Raw genomic sequence first — 7,500 nt, 5'->3', positions numbered from 1 at the left:
TAGTGTTACATCCCCTCACACTCCAGTTCTCAGGCTGCAGCTGGTTTAAAAGCAAAAGTAAACCGGCTTCTCTGCTGGCTGTGGCTCCAGGGGAGTTTAAAATATATATATAAAAAATAACGATTTTTCGTTTTTTTTTTTTAATTTCGATATTCGATATCGATTAATAAAATATATCGCGATTAAGGCTGTCAAATATATCGCGTTAATATCGCGTTAACTCCCGATTCTATTAATGCCACTAATTTTTTTAACTCAAGATTAACTAAAAATTTTTTTTTTTTTTTTACTAGACTTCACTCAGGTGTATTATTGATGCTCTCATTGATACTATGTTTGTTTCTGAAGTGTGTGTGTGTGTGTGTGTGTGTGTGTGTGTGTGTGTGTGTGTGTGTGTGTGTGTGTGTGTGTGTGTGTGTGTGTGTGAGATATAGAGAGAGAGGGGGGTGAGGTGAGAGAGATGAGGAAGGGGCAAAAGAGAAAAAGAGCTGGGAGAGTGTGTGTGTGAGGGAGAGAGGGGGGTGTGTGATTAATCAGCCCTTGTGTGTGTGAATGTAACAAGTTCCTAACGTTTTCTTTCCCCTATTATTTCATGCACACTTTATTCATTGTTTTAAATTATTATTTTCTTTTAAGTTATTTTGTGCATCACTCTGTTTTGAATTTGATGCAAATTTGCAATGCATGAGGGTCATCCTTTTGTGTTAAATGGCTGCACAAAGCAAGCATTTGTTGACTCGCATGTTGATAAGAGTATTAAAACTTGGAACTTGAAAAAGATCTGTTTAAGGTAAAAAAAAAAAAAAAAAAAAAAATGCGATTAATTTGCGATTAATCGCGAGTTAACTATGGACAATCATGCGATTAATCGAGTTAAATATTTTAATCGTTTGACAGCACTAATCGCAATATTTATCGTTATCGTTATATCGCCCAGCCCTACTACCACATGCCTCCTCCGATACATGTGGAGTCAGCCAGCCGCTTATTTTTTCACCTGACAGCGAGGACTCTCACTGGGGGAACGTAACGCGTGCAGAGGTTCACGCTATTTCCCCCCCGATCCCCTCCCTGCTGACCAGACGCCCCGACCGACGACCAGTATAGGAACCGCTGTTTACAACGACCAGGATACACACCCCAGCGGCTTCCCACCCGCTAACACTGCCAATTGTGTTCGTAGGGACGACTGACCAAGCCGGAGGCACCGCTGACAGCTGGATTCGATCCCAGAGTCTCTGCGGTGGTAGGCGAGTGCTTAGTCTGCTGCGCTACCCAGCCGCTCCATTCATTCATCTTTCGTCTTTGACTCGTCTGGGAAGATCACTGAGAGCAGGGGCGTGCACAGGGACGGGGCCGAGGGGGGGCTTGAGCCCCCGCACTTTTGCCCCAAGTGCCCTTTTTATCTCTGATTCTGTCATTGCCATTTTTCGTGTCCCACCCTCTGTCCAACGCAATGTATTTCCCCTATTGCCCATTTCTAAATCGTCTCGTTTAAAACAAATAAAGCATTAACATGTGCACGGTGTACCTTTCTGTGCGTATCCATCCACAATCTATAGCTCAACATGAAAATATTCGCAAATTAATCATTAAAAAAGAATCACTGAATTTTTTTTCAACCAAAAATGCTTAAACAATCATGTTAGTGATAAGAAGGGAACTCATTTTGTGCAAAAATGGAAAGCTTTTCATTTTCCATGCGGCAGAATTGTTACAATAGAGAACAACAGAGCGGTCAAGCTACAGTCTACAATACCAGAACAATAGAGAACAACAGAGCGGTCAAGTTACAGTCTACAATACCAGAACAATAGAGAACAACAGAGAGGTCAAGCTACAGTCTACAATACCAGAACAATAGAGAACAACACAGAGGTCAAGCTACAGTCTACAATACCAGAACAATAGAGAACAAGAGAGAGGTCAAGCTACAGTCTACAATACCAGAACAATAGAGAACAACAGAGAGGTCAAGCTACAGTCTACAATACAGAACAATAGAGAACAACAGAGCGGTCAAGCTACAGTCTACAATACCAGAACAATAGAGAACAACAGAGCGGTCAAGCTACAGTCTACAATACAGAACAATACAGAACAACAGAGAGGTCAAGCTACAGTCTACAATACAGAACAATAGAGAACAACAGAGAGGTCAAGCTACAGTCTACAATACCAGAACAATACAGAACAACAGAGAGGTCAAGCTACAGTCTACAATACCAGAACAATAGAGAACAACAGAGAGGTCAAGCTACAGTCTACAATACAGAACAATAGAGAACAACAGAGGGGTCAAGCTACAGTCTACAATACAGAACAATAGAGAACAACACAGAGGTCAAGCTACAGTCTACAATACCAGAACAATAGAGAACAACAGAGAGGTCAAGCTACAGTCTACAATACCAGAACAATAGAGAACAACAGAGAGGTCAAGCTACAGTCTACAATACAGAACAATAGAGAACAACAGAGCGGTCAAGCTACAGTCTACAATACCAGAACAATAGAGAACAACAGAGAGGTCAAGCTACAGTCTACAATACCAGAACAATAGAGAACAACAGAGAGGTCAAGCTACAGTCTACAATACCAGAACAATAGAGAACAACACAGAGGTCAAGCTACAGTCTACAATACCAGAACAATAGAGAACAACAGAGAGGTCAAGCTACAGTCTACAATACCAGAACAATACAGAACAACAGAGCGGTCAAGCTACAGTCTACAATACCAGAACAATAGAGAACAACAGAGAGGTCAAGCTACAGTCTACAATACAGAACAATAGAGAACAACAGAGAGGTCAAGCTACAGTCTACAATACCAGAACAATAGAGAACAACAGGGAGGTCAAGCTACAGTCTACAATACCAGAACAATAGAGAACAACAGAGAGGTCAAGCTACAGTCTACAATACCAGAACAATAGAGAACAACAGAGCGGTCAAGCTACAGTCTACAATACCAGAACAATAGAGAACAACAGAGAGGTCAAGCTACAGTCTACAATACCAGAACAATAGAGAACAACAGAGAGGTCAAGCTACAGTCTACAATACAGAACAATAGAGAACAACACAGAGGTCAAGCTACAGTCTACAATACCAGAACAATAGAGAACAACAGAGAGGTCAAGCTACAGTCTACAATACAGAACAATAGAGAACAACACAGAGGTCAAGCTACAGTCTACAATACCAGAACAATAGAGAACAACAGGGAGGTCAAGCTACAGTCTACAATACCAGAACAATAGAGAACAACAGAGGGGTCAAGCTACAGTCTACAACACCAGAACAATAGAGAACAACAGAGAGGTCAAGCTACAGTCTACAATACCAGAACAATAGAGAACAACAGAGAGCGACAGCTACAGTCTACAATACCAGAACAATAGAGAACAACAGAGCGGTCAAGCTACAGTCTACAATACCAGAACAATAGAGAACAACAGAGAGGTCAAGCTACAGTCTACAATACCAGAACAATACAGAACAACAGAGAGGTCAAGCTACAGTCTACAATACCAGAACAATAGAGAACAACAGAGAGGTCAAGCTACAGTCTACAATACAGAACAATAGAGAACAACAGAGAGGTCAAGCTACAGTCTACAATACAGAACAATAGAGAACAACACAGAGGTCAAGCTACAGTCTACAATACCAGAACAATAGAGAACAACACAGAGGTCAAGCTACAGTCTACAATACCAGAACAATACAGAACAACAGAGCGGTCAAGCTACAGTCTACAATACCAGAACAATAGAGAACAACAGAGCGGTCAAGCTACAGTCTACAATACCAGAACAATAGAGAACAACAGAGAGGTCAAGCTACAGTCTACAACACCAGAACAATAGAGAACAACAGAGAGGTCAAGCTACAGTCTACAATACCAGAACAATAGAGAACAACAGAGAGGTCAAGCTGCAGTCTACAATACCAGAACAATACAGAACAACAGAGCGGTCAAGCTACAGTCTACAATACCAGAACAATAGAGAACAACAGAGCGGTCAAGCTACAGTCTACAATACCAGAACAATAGAGAACAACAGAGAGGTCAAGCTACAGTCTACAATACCAGAACAATACAGAACAACAGAGCGGTCAAGCTACAGTCTACAATACCAGAACAATAGAGAACAACAGAGCGGTCAAGCTACAGTCTACAATACCAGAACAATAGAGAACAACAGAGAGGTCAAGCTACAGTCTACAACACCAGAACAATAGAGAACAACAGAGAGGTCAAGCTACAGTCTACAATACCAGAACAATAGAGAACAACAGAGAGGTCAAGCTGCAGTCTACAATACCAGAACAATAGAGAACAACAGAGCGGTCAAGCTACAGTCTACAATACAGAACAATAGAGAACAACAGAGAGGTCAAGCTACAGTCTACAATACCAGAACAATAGAGAACAACAGAGAGGTCAAGCTACAGTCTACAATACCAGAACAATAGAGAACAACAGAGAGGTCAAGCTACAGTCTACAATACCAGAACAATAGAGAACAACAGAGAGGTCAAGCTACAGTCTACAATACCAGAACAATAGAGAACAGAGCGGTCAAGCTACAGTCTACAATACAGAACAATAGAGAACAACAGAGAGGTCAAGCTACAGTCTACAATACAGAACAATAGAGAACAACAGAGAGGTCAAGCTACAGTCTACAATACCAGAACAATAGAGAACAACAGAGCGGTCAAGCTACAGTCTACAATACCAGAACAATAGAGAACAACACAGAGGTCAAGCTACAGTCTACAATACCAGAACAATAGAGAACAACAGAGAGGTCAAGCTACAGTCTACAATACCAGAACAATAGAGAACAACAGAGCGGTCAAGCTACAGTCTACAATACCAGAACAATAGAGAACAACAGAGCGGTCAAGCTACAGTCTACAATACCAGAACAATAGAGAACAACACAGAGGTCAAGCTACAGTCTACAACACCAGAACAATAGAGAACAACACAGAGGTCAAGCTACAGTCTACAATACCAGAACAATAGAGAACAACAGAGCGGTCAAGCTACAGTCTACAATACAGAACAATAGAGAACAGAGCGGTCAAGCTACAGTCTACAATACAGAACAATAGAGAACAACAGAGAGGTCAAGCTACAGTCTACAATACCAGAACAATAGAGAACAACAGAGAGGTCAAGCTACAGTCTACAATACCAGAACAATAGAGAACAGAGCGGTCAAGCTACAGTCTACAATACAGAACAATAGAGAACAACAGAGAGGTCAAGCTACAGTCTACAATACCAGAACAATAGAGAACAACAGAGCGGTCAAGCTACAGTCTACAATACCAGAACAATAGAGAACAACAGAGAGGTCAAGCTACAGTCTACAATACCAGAACAATAGAGAACAACAGAGAGGTCAAGCTACAGTCTACAATACCAGAACAATAGAGAACAACAGAGAGGTCAAGCTACAGTCTACAATACCAGAACAATAGAGAACAACAGAGCGGTCAAGCTACAGTCTACAATACCAGAACAATAGAGAACAACAGAGCGGTCAAGCTGCAGTCTACAATACCAGAACAATAGAGAACAACAGAGCGGTCAAGCTGCAGTCTACAATACCAGAACAATAGAGAACAACAGAGAGGTCAAGCTACAGTCTACAATACAGAACAATAGAGAACAACAGAGAGGTCAAGCTACAGTCTACAATACCAGAACAATACAGAACAACAGAGAGGTCAAGCTACAGTCTACAATACCAGAACAATAGAGAACAACAGAGCGGTCAAGCTACAGTCTACAATACCAGAACAATAGAGAACAACAGAGAGGTCACGCTGCAGTCTACAATACCAGAACAATAGAGAACAACAGAGGGGTCAAGCTACAGTCTACAATACCAGAACAATAGAGAACAACAGAGGGGTCAAGCTACAGTCTACAATACAGAACAATAGAGAACAACAGAGAGGTCAAGCTACAGTCTACAATACCAGAACAATAGAGAACAACAGAGAGGTCAAGCTACAGTCTACAATACCAGAACAATAGAGAACAACAGAGAGGTCAAGCTACAGTCTACAATACCAGAACAATAGAGAACAACAGAGGGGTCAAGCTACAGTCTACAATACAGAACAATAGAGAACAACAGAGAGGTCACGCTACAGTCTACAATACCAGAACAATAGAGAACAACAGAGAGGTCACGCTGCAGTCTACAATACCAGAACAATAGAGAACAACAGAGCGGTCAAGCTACAGTCTACAATACCAGAACAATAGAGAACAACAGAGAGGTCAAGCTACAGTCTACAATACCAGAACAATAGAGAACAACAGAGCGGTCAAGCTACAGTCTACAATACCAGAACAATAGAGAACAACAGAGAGGTCAAGCTACAGTCTACAATACCAGAACAATAGAGAACAACAGAGCGGTCAAGCTACAGTCTACAATACCAGAACAATAGAGAACAACAGAGAGGTCAAGCTACAGTCTACAATACCAGAACAATAGAGAACAACACAGAGGTCAAGCTACAGTCTACAATACCAGAACAATAGAGAACAACAGAGCGGTCAAGCTACAGTCTACAATACCAGAACAATAGAGAACAACACAGAGGTCAAGCTACAGTCTACAATACCAGAACAATAGAGAACAACAGAGCGGTCACGCTACAGTCTACAATACCAGAACAATAGAGAACAACACAGAGGTCAAGCTACAGTCTACAATACCAGAACAATAGAGAACAACAGAGCGGTCAAGCTACAGTCTACAATACAGAACAATAGAGAACAACAGAGAGGTCAAGCTACAGTCTACAATACAGAACAATAGAGAACAACAGAGCGGTCAAGCTACAGTCTACAATACAGAACAATAGAGAACAACAGAGAGGTCAAGCTACAGTCTACAATACAGAACAATAGAGAACAACAGAGAGGTCAAGCTACAGTCTACAATACAGAACAATAGAGAACAACAGAGCGGTCAAGCTACAGTCTACAATACCAGAACAATAGAGAACAACAGAGGGGTCAAGCTACAGTCTACAATACCAGAACAATAGAGAACAACACAGAGGTCAAGCTACAGTCTACAATACCAGAACAATAGAGAACAACAGAGCGGTCAAGCTACAGTCTACAATACCAGAACAATAGAGAACAACAGAGCGGTCAAGCTGCAGTCTACAATACCAGAACAATAGAGAACAACAGAGCGGTCAAGCTGCAGTCTACAATACCAGAACAATAGAGAACAACAGAGAGGTCAAGCTACAGTCTACAATACCAGAACAATAGAGAACAACAGAGAGGTCAAGCTACAGTCTACAATACAGAACAATAGAGAACAACAGAGAGGTCAAGCTACAGTCTACAATACCAGAACAATAGAGAACAGAGCGGTCAAGCTACAGTCTACAATACCAGAACAATAGAGAACAACAGAGCGGTCAAGCTACAGTCTACAAC

General features: G+C 41.4%; 1 protein-coding gene across 1 annotated transcript in view; it reads right to left on the bottom strand.

The window, feature by feature from the left end:
- LOC311232701 (glutamate receptor 2-like) overlaps positions 1–7,500 on the bottom strand; it is a gene marked incomplete at both ends in the record, with an annotated part of 168,415 nt that overhangs the window by 12,932 nt on the left and 147,983 nt on the right.

This window comes from Notolepis coatsorum, assembly GCF_963971535.1.
Source record: "Notolepis coatsorum genome assembly, contig: SUPER_7_unloc_1, whole genome shotgun sequence".
Classification (NCBI taxonomy): Eukaryota; Metazoa; Chordata; class Actinopteri; order Aulopiformes; family Paralepididae; genus Notolepis; species Notolepis coatsorum.
The sequence above is the reverse complement of the archived record's forward strand: the minus strand, read 5'-3'. Positions and strand labels throughout refer to the sequence as shown.